This window comes from Protobothrops mucrosquamatus, unplaced genomic scaffold (genome assembly GCF_001527695.2).
Source record: "Protobothrops mucrosquamatus isolate PMUCROS unplaced genomic scaffold, P.Mucros_1.0 scaffold3646, whole genome shotgun sequence".
NCBI lineage: Eukaryota > Metazoa > Chordata > Lepidosauria > Squamata > Viperidae > Protobothrops > Protobothrops mucrosquamatus.
Genome location: NW_015389607.1, coordinates 62,802 through 76,685, shown reverse-complemented (window position 1 = coordinate 76,685; position 13,884 = coordinate 62,802). Strand labels below are relative to the sequence as shown.

The 13,884-nt window shown below is 41.1% G+C and overlaps 1 long non-coding RNA gene across 1 annotated transcript in view; it reads left to right on the top strand.

Moving 5' to 3' along the window:
- Positions 1-13,884, top strand: part of LOC107297998 — a 31,021-nt gene that overhangs the window by 11,916 nt on the left and 5,221 nt on the right. The window contains exon 2 of the long non-coding RNA XR_001549142.1: positions 6,974-7,018. This is a non-coding gene — a long non-coding RNA (uncharacterized LOC107297998). The remainder of the gene's footprint in view (positions 1-6,973; positions 7,019-13,884) is intronic.

Below are 13,884 nucleotides of genomic sequence, written 5' to 3'. Positions count from 1 at the left end.
CCCTCCCTCCCTCCCTCCATCTTCCTTCCTTCCTTCCTCCCTCCCTCCATCTTCCTTCTCCTTCCTTCCTTCCTTCCTTCCTTCTTCCCTCCCTCCCTCTCTTCCCCCCTCCCTCCATCTTCCTTTCTTCCTCCCTCTCTCCCTTTATCTTCCTTTGAAATACCTTTTCCTTCCTCATTTTATCCGATTCTTTATCTGATTCTCCCCCCGCCCCCATTCAGCCCTGAGAAAAAATTAGCTGAATAGCAGACTGCTCTTTCGTAGGTGAGAAGACCATTCAAAAATCGCTTTTTTTTCACTCCTATTTTAACTTTGGTCACCAAACGAACGGTTGTTAAGTCAAGAGCTATCTATAATGCTAACCTTTATGGCTTCCTTGCCTGACCTATTTTGTAGGGTTGAGAGTAGAGTTGGGCTAAATGGATTAAAAATTAGTGGTGATATATGGAATTTCTCTATATAGTTTTCTTCCAAACCATTGTCATTAAAAAAAAAAGGATATGGGGATGCTATAAAACTATGTCTATTTTGACAGCTGCTCTTCTAAAGCCCTTCCCTGGAATTTTGCACAAGAAAAAGCCTCAATTTTATGACAATTGTGATGTGGCACTTTGACAGAATATGGCTACTGGCAGCGCAGCCTGTAAATATTCCAGCGTAACTCAAGGGTTTTGCATCTGCTTGCTGTGACATGGACCAATTGGACACACATTAATTTTGGGCAAAGGTTAATTGGAATTTGAAAAGGAAAGAACGGTGCACTCATCCTTGTGTGATAATTAAGACACGGAGAGCAACTCACAAAAATCTATCTATAGCGTAGTATGTTTAGTCTTCTATCATTTGTGCCTCCTGAAATAATTGTCCTGAAAAACACAAATGCAGGTTGACATGTCTACAATTAAATGTAGGAGCAAAACCAGACCTTGACTTTGCCTTGACTTTTCTTATGACCAGGAATGCAGATTTTCTCAGCATCTGAAATACTATCTATCTATCTATCTATCTATCTATCTATCTATCTATCTATCTATCTATCTATCTATCTATCTATCTATCTATCTATCTATCTATCTATCTATCTATCTATCTATCTATCTATCTATCTATCTATCTATCTATCTATCTATCTATCTATCTATCTATCCATCCATCCATCCATCCATCCATCCATCCATCCATCCATCCATCCATCCGGATGTTGCTTTCGGAAGTCCATTCTGGGCCTGGGCAACAAAAAATTAGCTACCGTTCTGCCGAACTGGTGCGAACTGGCTGAATCCCACCACTGGGAAGCATCCTGAAGTCTCAACAAGAACTTTGTCTCCATGTTTTGGCAATGAGCCAATCAGATCACAGTAGGATTCAGTTATTGATGTATTGAAGCTGAGAGGAGGACATTTGTCAGTGTGTGATGTGATCGCTATCAAGTTGGTTGGGGTTTTTTTGCGTTCTTTCATTGAGTGAGCTTGTGAAACGTAATAAAATTAAAGTCATGGTGCAAAGAGTTGACTGGTCGCCCAGAAAGCGATGTAAACTAGTATTATTAAGTGAACAAGGCTACAGTTATAAAGAAATTACAAGAAAAATGGGTGGAAACTTAACCAAAGGTGGTATTTCTGCTGTACACTTTTCCCAAAAGGTTTCCACAATTTTGGCTACTACTGTAACTCATCTCGATAATTATGTTCTACTAGTAGATTTTTTTTTTCTGCATCACAAATCTAACCACAAGAATAGATTTTCAGTTGACCTTTTTTGTACCTATGGATTGCACTAAGATAAATAAATAACATTACAAAGCACTGCCTTGATAGATGATATCAATAGGATTTCAATTCTCTTTTCAACTGACGTGCAGAAATTCTGAATTGGCAGCTTAAGAGAAAGGCAATGTTTACAGTTTGACAGGATTCCTTCTTCCTTTTAACCCTGACAAACTGCTTTATTGGATATCTGAGCTTTTGTGTTTTTAGTGAAATTACTGTGTTTTCTTCTTATCATGTCAATCTTGGCACCGATTTGAAAGCCAGTTCTAATATGAGCGGCAATCTGGAACGAACTACCCCCCGAGATCCGGACGATTCCGGATCTCCTATCTTTTCGCCGCGCCCTCAAGACATGGCTTTAAGTCGTTCGCCCAGACCGGATCCCTCTTAAAATTTATCCCTGTTAAAATTAATCTTAAAATTACCATTGTGTCGCCATTTATAAACAAAAATTAACCAAAAATAACCCCTATCACAAACAATCGTTTTAATATGCTGTAAGCCGCCCTGAGTCCTGTTGGGAGAAGGGCGGCATATAAGTTCAATAAAATAAATAAAAATAAATAAATAAATACACCTTTCTCCCGTTCAATATAAAAACATTATTTAAAAATAAAAATAGAGGCAACCTGACATTACAAGACATTCAGGCATAAATCTTCACCTCTGATCCCCTCATATTCCCTACTCCAAAGATTGAAAAAAAATTTCTCAGGAGTGGACACTCAGAATATTTCAATCAATCAAATCTTTATTACAATCTTTATTACAATTTTTATATGTAAGGGTGTAGGTCCATAGATACGTTGTATATAGTATGTTTTAAATATGGGTTAGTATATGTACACTTTGAGAGCGAGCAACAAAATTTCATTTTTAAGGTGTGCCGTTGTGCCCACAGGGGAAAAATGACAATAAAGGTTATCTAAACAATCATAGATCATTATAGATCAGAATTTTTAAATATTGAATGGGGGGTGTAATACTCCAAATGGCCATTAGGTGGCAAGGAGAGTTTAAAGATATTTTTTGGTATCTCTTTGTTGCCATCTAGTGGTCCTATTAATTCCTGCCGTCCTTGTTCAACCAGCTGACGAGAATGTCTTGGTTCCCTGTAACTAGCGTTGCAAGGTTAAAAAAGAAATAAAAAACTTTATTGCTATTGTTCCTTTGGCAAGCCACCTGCCAAGTCGCAAATTGCTTTTCTGAGTGTGACCCACCAGGTGGCCGAAAAAGATCAATGTACTGCTAATTAGTTTGAGGTTGTAGTAGCAATAAGGTTGTCCTCACTTGCATTGGCAAACAGTAAAGCTTAGGTTTATCTACCTCTAATTGGTAGAAAGTGAAAGTGATAAGAAACAAAACATTTCTCCTTAATGTTAATGGGGAGAAAAGCAAGGTTTTACACTTAGGCAGAATAAACCAAAGGTGCAAGTATAGGTTAGGTCGGTGGTGGCAAACCTATGGCAGGGGTGCCAGAGGCGGCACTCAGAGCCCTTCTGTGGGCACGCGCGCCGTCGCCCCAGTCCTAGGCCTTCAACTGGGTTTTATAAAACCTTTTCGCTTTAGGCCTTCGCCGCCATGTGCAAAAAAAAAAAAAAAAGTTCAATCAGTCAATTTCAACTTCTCGTGGGAAAAAAAAAAGATCTTGCAAAGTTGGAATTGATTGATTGAACTTTTTAGTCCCAGCCAGTCTGCCGTTACCACCACAGCCGTGCCCACCCAATGGGCCACACCCAGCCAATGGGCCACACCCACCCGGCACTCGACGATGCATAAGTGGATTTGGGGTTGCAATTTGGGCACTCAGTCTCTAAAAGGTTCGCCATCACTGGGTTAGGTGAAACCTGGCTCAAAAACAGTAACTGTGAGAGGAACCTTGGAGTCCTAGTGGATGATCACGTAAATGTGAGTCAGCGGCCCAAAAAGCGAATACAATCCTTGGTTGTATAAATAGAGGCACAGAATCAAAATCACGTGAAATGTTAGCACCCCTTTATAAAGCTTTAGTAAGGTCACACCTGGAACACTGCATCTAGTTTTGGTCACCACATTACAAAAAAAAGATGTTGAGACTTTGGGGGAAAAGTGCAAAGAAGAGCAACTCAAGTTGATAAAAGGCCTGGAGACTAAAACATATGAAGAACAGTTGCAGGAGTTGGGTTTGGCCAGTCTAGAGAAAAGAAGGACAAGGGGGGACATGATAGCAGTATTCTAATATTCGAGGGGCTGCCAGAAACAGGAGGGGGTCAAATTATTCTCCAAAGCACCAGAGGGCAGGACAAGAAGCAATGGATGGAAACTAATCAAGGAGAGAAGCAACCTAGAACTAAGGAGAAATTTCCTGACAGTCAGAACAATTAACCAGTGGAACGGCTTGCCTCCCAAAGTTGTAAGTACTTCATCACTGGAGGCTTTTAAAAGAGACTGGACAGCCATTTGTCTCCTGCTTGAGCAGGGGGTTGGACTAGAAGACCTCCAAGGTCCCTTCCAGCTCTCTTCTGATTGAAAACAAATTAGGGGCATTGGATGGAAACAATGAATTCGGTTTACTGTATGTGCATTTACACCTTAAAAATCATCATTTATTCATTTTTAATGATGCAAGCTTATGTCATGCCTCTTGCAAGTAATATTTGCAAACGAGATTTGAAGCACGGCAAATGAATGCTATTTGAAACTTCTGTACAGTCATTAACTATCGGTTTAATATAGGAAATTATATCAACGATTTGTTTGTATCTAGCTCGTAGATTACATCTCTCCTAGCGGCAGCTCCCGATGCTTTACATAGATTTTAAGCTGTCATTATTTTTTTATTAGCATATAGCCTTAAAAAAAAAATAATAGCGAGCCCATCACGGTCTCCTTAACGTAATCATAGCTAGATAGCTAGTGTATTTCTTCCCAAATCAAATTCATTATTCACGCTTAGTTTGAGTTCAGCTATGTTACTTATATTTTTTTAATGAACTTTATTTATATATGCTGTCCACAGGATTTGGGCAAAGTCCAAGTCCTGTGGCAGATTAAGGGATTTGAGCTGTGATCCACCTGTCCTAACCAAAACCCATCTGGCCTCAATTTGTCATTCTGGAAGGCAATCATGACACCCAAAAGCAGTCTGATTTTTTTTCAAGAAACTTGTGAGTCTCCTGTGTAAAATGAGCTGAGGAAGGGAGAAGGGGTAAAAGAGGGGTGTCATTGAATTGTATCCCCAATCCAGAGGGATCCTTACAATTAGAGCACCTTTCATTGCTCCAATTGTATGTTATATATAAATAAAAATGTAAATGTTCGTTTGTTCAAAATCTTAAATCTCCGAATGTTCTTCACCGATTGCTTTGAAATTTTGACACAACGCTGCATTCGAATACGCACATGTTTTTATATACTTACTATTATATAGATGTCACACCTGTGACAGGTAAAAGCATGCTTTTTTTGAAAAACAGCGCCATCTGTTGGACATAAAAGCAACACACGCTACATATTACAAACGTGCGCTTTCTCTTTTCTTTCTTTTCCATTTAACCAGACTGAGCCACAGCAACACGTGGCCGGGTACAGCTATTATATCATTAAGAAGAGGAAGGCATATTTACAATAATAAAAATGGGATATAAATAATTGTGGGGTCCCGATCCTCTCTGAGCTTGGTGGTTTCCTTGCAGACGTTTCATTACCCAGCTAGGGAACATCATCAGTGCTAGGAGGGAGACCCTACGGGCACTGATGTTGTTACCTAGTTGGGTAACGAAACCTCTGCAAGAAGAACACCAAGCTCAGAGAGCACCAAAGACCCTCAGTCCTCTTCTTCCTCTTCTTCCTCTCTCTCTCCCACTCTGCAAAACCCGCTCCCTTCTAGAACTGGTGATGTTACCCAGTTGGGTAATGAAACATCTGCAAGAAAACAGCCAGGTTTAGAGAGCACCAAGGACCCCATGGGTCCACCCTGAGCTGCAAATATTCTCTTCCATTGGAAATAAATAGATGATAGATAGATAGATGCTAGAAAGAAAAGAAAGAAAAGAAAGAAAGAAAGAAAGAAAGGAAGGAAGGAAGGAAGAGGAAGGAAGGAAGGAAGGAAGGAAGGAAGGAAGGAAGGAAGGAAGGAAGGAATGAATAAATAAATAAATAAATAAATAAATAAAGAAAGAAAGAAAGAAAGAAAGAAAGAAAGAAAGAAAGAAAGAAAGAAAGAAAGAAAGAAAGTTCATTACCCAACTAAAGAACATCTTCTTCATAGAACTGATGATGTTACCTTGTTGGGTAATGAAACGTCTGCAAGAAAACCACCAAGCTTAGAGAGCACCAAGGACCCCTCATGTCAACCCTGAACTACAAATATTCTCTTCCATTGGAAATAAATAGATGATAGATAGATGCTAGAAAGAAAAGAAAGAAAGAGAGAGAGAGAGAGAGAGAGAAAGGAAGGAAGGAAGGAAGGAAGAAAGAGAAAGAAAGAAAGAAAGAAAGAAAGAAAGAAAGAAAGAAAGAAAGAAAGAAAGAAAGAGAAAGAAAGAAAGAAAGTTCATTACCCAACTAAAGAACATCTTCTTCATAGAACTGATGATGTTACCTTGTTGGGTAATGAAACGTCTGCAAGAAAACCACCAAGCTTAGAGAGCACCAAGGACCCCTCATGTCAACCCTGAACTACAAATATTCTCCTTTATGGATAACAGAGTTTGTTTCCAAGTAAATATGTTGATTATGTCAATCAGTTTTCCAAGCTATGGTGTTTTGTTTTTTTTCTGTGTCGGAGTTTCAGAATTGTACTTTAAAGGGGTCCGTTCAATTGATTCTGAACGGGTGGATTTGCTGATTGCTAATCAATGCATTTGACATCCACCTGAACGGGAGATTTCCGTGCCTGCTTGTTGCCTAATTTTACAGCACTCAAACTATTCTTGCTGCACTTGTTAAATTGTTGTTGATACGTTCCCTTTCCCCTTAAACTACCGCACAGCAGATTTTGATAGCGGATGTTGAGAGGTTAATAATAACGGGTGAGACCAGGTAAGCCGAAATAAATTGCTGGTCGTGCATATTCATATGCCATTGAAAGGGAACCTTGGCTGAGAAATAAAAAAAAGTCGCACCGCATTGAAAAGTTCGGTGACACTTCCACTACTTCTTTGGGCTGTTAATATTTAAAGGTTCACCCTGCTTCTTTCTTTTTCCCCCTCTTTCTTCCGCAGACGAATGATATTGTCTACTACAATGCAAAAGAAGACCTGAATGATGTAAGTAACGTTTTGGAAAATAACTCTGAAAAAGCTCTAACTCCCTTAACACTGCCATTTTCATTGGGGTCCTTGGTGCTCTCTGAGCTTGGTGACTGTAAACATTTCATTACCAAACTAGGGAACAGCACCAGGGCAAACCCCACTCCTCTGCCAACACTGATGATGTTACCTGGACAGACTTGAACCCTGGGCGCTATCTAACAAAATGAAATTCAATGGTGAAAAAAGCAAGGTTCTACATTTAGGCAAGAAAAACCAAATGCACAGGTATAGTATAGGGGGTACCTTGCTCAATAGTAGTAACTGTGAGAGGGATCTTGGAGTCCTAGTGGACAATCATTTAAATATGAGCCAGCCGTGTGCTGCAGCTGCCAAAAAAGCCCACACAGTGCTGGGCTGCATTAACAGAGGGATAGAATCAAGATCACATGAAATGTTAATACCGCTTTACAAGCGGAACCATTCCGGTGTGAACCTTATGACGTAGGTCAAAACCAGTGGTGCTACATTTTTTCTACAACTCTGAGATCTTTCTCACGTCTCTTCTCGTTGTTTCTACTAATCCCCTGACCTCCGGTTTCGTATATTCCTTGCCAACAACATTAACCCATACAGATCAAATTGCTTCTCTTCCTGCTCCCCCCTGTACTATCCAGCGTTCCAATATCTCAGGGGCTGCCCCAAAGTAGAGGGAGTCAAGCTATTCTCCAAGGTGCCTGAAGGCAGGACAAGAAGCAACGGGTGGAAACTAATCAAGGAGAGAAGCAACCTAGAACTAAGGAGAAACTTCCTGACAGTTAGAACAATTAACCAGTGGAACAACCTGCCTCCAGAAGCGGTGAATGCTCCAACACTGGAAGTTTTTAAGAAGAGACTGGGCAGCCATTTGTCCGAAATGGTATAGGGTTTCCTGCCTGAGCAGGGGGTTGGACTAGATGACCTCCAAGCTCCCTTCCAACTTTACTATTATTATTATTATTATTATTATTATTATTATTATTATTATTGTTATTGTTATTGTTATTGTTATTATTATTGTTGTTGTTGTTGTTGTTGTTGTTGTTGTTATTATTATTATTATTATTATTATTATTATTATTATTATTATTACCTAGTTGGGCAATGAAACGTTTGCAAGAAAACCACTAAGCTCAGAAAGCACCAAGGACCCCACAGTTCAACTCTGAGATACAAATATTCTCTTATATTAGTACTACCAGTTTCATTTTGCTTCCTTTGGAGAGACCCCCCCCCCCAAAAAGGCTCAACAAAATCCTATTAAAATGCTCTGTGAAAACAGAAGATTTAAAGTTATGTTGCAGGAGACACAGGAGAGGAGCACAGTCACATGCGTGGGTGGGATGCTGGGCAGGAGGTTAGCAAGCCCGCGTTTGAGACCCGAATCCTGCTGTGGGCTGGGTGAGCTCGCGTGCTTCGCTCCAGCTCCTGCTGGGGACATGATAGGAGCCTCCAACTGGTTGTGCCCCAGGTAACGGTGATGTCACCAGCTGACCCTTTCAACCCGGAAGCGCCTCGGTGCTTCTGACAGGGTCTATGACAGGGGTAGGCAACCTTGGCTCTTTTATGACTCGTGGACTTCAACTCCCAGAATTCCTGAGCCAGCCACGCTGAGGAGAAAGGGAGAGGTTTCCAAGGTGAGGCATGCTGGCTCAGGAATTCTGGGAGTTGAAGTCCACGAGTCATAAAAGAGCCAAGGTTGCCTACCCCTGCCCCAGACCCATGTTTTGACTTCTTTTTGGAAAGCCAAGAGAATGGGGGTCTCCCTCACTTCTGAGGGGAGAATATTCCACAGCGTGTTCCACCCCCCACACACACACATACCATGGTTGTATGAATGATGGTGGAAGGAAGGACTTGTTAGGCGGTTTCCTAGCCTAACGCCTTGAAAACTTTGCAATGTGTGGTCTATAGCTTTTAGGAGAACCAAACTAGGAACTTCAGAGGGTGGTTGAGAAATAAATAAATATTATAAAGCAGCCTATAAATCTGAAAAATAAATACATTTCAGAAAATAAGAAGCCTTGTGTTTGGGGTGGTTTCACAAGAAGCCTTGTGTTTGGGGTGGTTTCTCTCTTATTCTATTTGGAACGAGCTGTTTGCTGCTAAACTGCTCCACTGGGAGTGGTAATTTTAATATTGAATAGTAGGTTATTTTTTTTAATTATACACATAAATAGGTTCCAGTGTGAACTAGACTTCCTGCAAGTGCATTGTCTCATCGTTTGGTTGACCCATAAGGGGAAAGTTTTGCAAAACCAAACCAAAAGGAACAGAACAGAATTTCCCAGAGTATTAATCCTAATCCAGATGTAATTAGGTAGTACGTAAAATGTCTTGTTCGAGAACATTCTGACCTGAACATTCATGTGAGGCTGATTACCAAGTTAGAACATGCTATCGTGGGTATGTTTGCACAACTGTAGAAGAAAGTCAACCCAACTGGTAGTTGGGTAGATTTATAGTCTTTAAAATAATAATTAAAAAAACACCCCAAGCCAGAGGCTTTGTTTCATATATTTTGCATGCAGTCCTCCAAGCTTAAAACCAATTCTGCATTTTCTTTCCTGCAGGGAGGAAAGAAAAAAATTGTTCTTTCAATCAGATCAGTCTGTTGGAGTGGTCCATGGAGCCATCACACCCACCTCTTAATGCAGGGGTCTTCAAATGTGGCCCTTTTATGACTTGTGGACTTCAACTCCCAGAATTCCTCAGCCAGGCACGCTGGCTGAGGAATTCTGGGAGTTGAAGTCCACAAGTCATAAAAGGGCCAAGTTTGAAGACACCTGTCTTAATGTAACCCTTCTCCTTCTCTTTCTCTTTCTCCTTCACTCCTTCTCCTTCTCTCTCTCAACTTATGGAGATTGTCTATTTTCTGAGACTCTCTATCCTCTCTTTTATAAATTCTTTCCTGATGTGGGAAAGAAAATCATATTTCCCTTACGTTACATCTAACCAAAGGTCCTTGTAGGACAGCGATCGTGAACCTTTTAGAGACTGAGTGCCCAAACTGCAACCCAAAACCCAGTTATGCATCGTCGAGTGCTGGGTGGGTGTGGCCCACTGGGTGGGTGTGGCCCATTGGGTAGGTGTGGCCCATTGGGTGGGTGTGGCCCATTGGGTAGGTGTGGCCCATTGGGTGGGCGTGGCTGCGGTGGTAATGGCAGACTGGGTGGGACTAAAAAGTTCAATCAATCAATTCCAACTTTGCAAGAACTTTTGTTTTCCCGCAAGAAGTTGAAATTGACTGATTGAACCTTTTTTTTTTTTTGCACATGGTGGTGGAGGCCTAAAGTGAAAAAGTTTTATAAAACCCAGCTGAAGGCCTAGGACTGGGGTGACGGCACGCGTGCCCACAGAGAGGGCTCTGAGTGCCGTTTCTGGCACCCGTGCCATAGGTTCGCCACCACTGTTGTAGGACCTTGATGTCAGAAGACAAAAGGATTGGATTTAAATATTACTGTTGGAGGTTGTGATGCAAATAATAGGTAATATCCTTACCTGATGACCTCATGGCAGACCTCATTTTGACATCACAGTTTGTTATGACAGCTGCCACGTCTACATTCTGCAAGAGTACCTCCCAAGGATATAGGGGACTGCAACTCCAATTATTTAGAGTTTGACAGTTTTTGTTTTAAAGTTGGAAATTATTTTCTCCTCCCGACAACGCAGCCTGCTATTTTAAAATACGGCGTGGGCGGATAAACTAATAGCAAAGTTTCTTTAAAAAAACTTTAGTCAGATCACCACGCTTCATTTGCACCTAGCTGTAAAATGGGATTTCAGATTGATCGTATCTCTGTGGCATGTGATGCCGATGCCAGATAATTAAAGAAGTAGCGAGCAAGAAAGCAAGATAATTATAGAAATATGAATTGCAGAGTGGACATGGAAAATTAGATGCGATGTAGATGCAGGGAACTTTTTTTTAAAGAGCTGTCCAAAGTTGTCTTTTTAATTAATTAAAGAGCTCAGTTTTGCTTCCTTTTTCGAGAAAAATAGTGAAGCTTTATGGAAATAAGATATTCACACGAATGTCTTCAAAAAGATCGTGTGATTTAAAGGACTTTCTGATGTATACTGTAACAGAATAACAGAGTTGGAAGGGACCTTAGAGGTCTTCTAGTCCAACTCCCTGCTCAAACAGGAGACCCTATACCATTTCAGACAAGTCCAGTCTCTTCTTAAAAGCCTCCAGTGATGGACCACTCACAACCTCTGAACACCGTGTGTTCTCGCTGTCAGAAAAAAATCTCCTTATTTTAGGTTGTTTCTCTCCTTGATTAGTGTCCTTCCATCCATTGCTCAAATTGGGTCATCAGTCTGGAGTCCCTTCATGCCCACGAGTGATCTAAGTCCAGTCCACCTAAGTCCAGTCCAACTCTTATCTACCGCCAATTTGCTTTGACCGTTAGTAGTTCAGATTCTTGTAGCAAGCTGAAGCTTGCAATAAACCTTTATAATAATAATAATAATAATAATAATAATAATAATGATGATGATGATGATGATGATGATGATGATGATGATGATGATAATAATAATAATAATAATAATAATAATAATAATAATAATAATAATAATAATAATAATAGTAATAATAAAGTTGGAAGGGACCTTGGAGGTCATCTGGTCCAACCCCCTGCTCAGGCAGGAAACGCTATACCATTTCGGACAAATGGCTGTCCAGTCTCTTCTTAAAAACTTCCAGTGTTGGAGCATTCACCACTTCTGGAGGCAGGTTGTTCCATTGGTTAATTGTTCTAACTGTCAGGAAGTTTCTTCTTAGTTCTAGGTTGCTTTTCTCTTTGGTTAGCTTCCACCCATTGCTCCTTGTCCTGCCTTCAGGTGCTTTGGAGAATAGCTTGACTCCCTGTTCTTTGTGGCAGCCCCTGAGATATTGGAACACTGCTATCATGTCCCCTCTCGTCCTTCTCTTCGTTAAACTAGACATACCCAATTCCAGCAACTGTTCCTTATATGTTTTAGCCTCCAGTCCCCTAATCATCTTAGTTGCTCTTCTCTGTACTCTTTCTAGAGTCTCAACATCTTTTTTACATCGTGGTGACCAAAACTGGATGCAGTATTCCAAGTGTGGCCTTACCAAGGCCTTGTAAAGTGGTATTAACACTTCCCGTGATCTTGATTCTATCCCTCTGTTAATGCAGCCCAGCACTGTGTTGGCTTTTTTGGCAGCTGCAGCACATCAATTTGAACTGCCTGGGCTCCCGATTTTCCCGTGCTTGACACGAGCCCATAAAATAAACAATGGAAAAGGAACACAATTCCTGCAGCTTCTAGAGCTTTGGAGGAAGTAGGCTTTTTCACTTGGAAAAGATACCGGAAGAGGCGAACCAGCATGTCTGCATCTTGCAAATCCCGCAGTTACGGATCTTTGTTTAATGTTTGCTTGCAAGGCTGCGGGTCTTTGCAAAATTCTGTTAACGTAGCCTTACAACAGAGTCCTATCTAGTCTGTCCGGGCAGGCTGACATCAAGCTGTCAAGTGTGAAGGGACAAAACTCCCACTGTCTCTTTTACAATGTGAGAAATTAGGGGAGATCCTTTCTTTCTCCTATTGTGCAGCTGCAGACAGTAGCTCTTCTTATTTATAATAATAATAATAATAATAAAGTTGGAAGGGACCTTGGAGGTCATCGAGTCCAACCCCCTGCCCAGGCAGGAACCCTACACCATTTCAGACAAACGGCTGTCCAGTCTCTTCTTAAAAACTTCCAGTGTTGGAGCATTCACCACTTCTGGAGGCAAGTTGTTCCACTGATTAAATTGTTCTAACATTCAGGAAGTTTCTCCTTAGTTCTAAGTTGCTTCTCTCCTTGATCAGTTTCCACCCGTTGCTTCTCGTCCTGCCTTCAGGCGCTTTGGAGAATAGCTTGACTCCCTCTTCTTTGTGGCAGCCCCTGAGATATTGGAACACTGCTATCATGTCCCCCCTCGTCTTAATCGTTCCCTGTCTCCTTAAGGTCATTCCCACATACCATTATGGAAACGGAGGCATCTCCAGAATTATTTTGCTTCCAACTACATTTGTTCCTTCAACACTGTACACTAATAACCAACCCTTGACAATTCCTCGGTACTAAGAGCATGGTGCTGACGTTTGATGTCTCAGCAGCTGTCAGTCACCATGTATAGGTTTTGGTCAATAAATAAGTCAGAATACAGTATTGCAAGCAAATAGTGTTGGATGGCATGCTAATTAAAGCTACGGTTTCGAACTCCTGCAGATTTTTCAGTGCCTGAAATATTTAAAACCCTGGGGCTATGGTGAGCTGCTTCTGCAAGGATTTTTATTTTTTTTTATTTTTTTTTTACAGGAAACTTGATATTATTCAAGTCTGATGGACTTGTTGCAATTTCTTCCCAGGAGTTTTTTAATAAGGATCTGGGGGGGGGGGCAGGGGTGTCTGTATTAGCATAATGGCAGGAAGTCCTGCCTTCCATCTTTTAGCAGAAAGTTTAATTCTCAAACTCATATCCTCAGCGCCACCCACCCCAACGTTTGTGGCGCCCTCTTTGTGGGTCCGCTTTTAAAGACAACACAGAAACTGCAGCCGATACAGTTAGTCCTCAACTTAACAACCGTTCATTTAGCGACCGCTCAGAATTACAACGGCACTGAGAAAAGTGACTTACGACCGTTCTTCACACTTACGACCGTTGCAGCGTCCCCTTGATCACGTGATCAAAATTCAGATGCTTGGCAACTGACTCACATTTATGACAGTCACAGTGTCCCTGGGGGAGTGGTCACGTGACATGCAAAGTCAGTGAGAATCCAGATTCACTTAACAACTGTGTTACTAACTTAACAACTGCAGT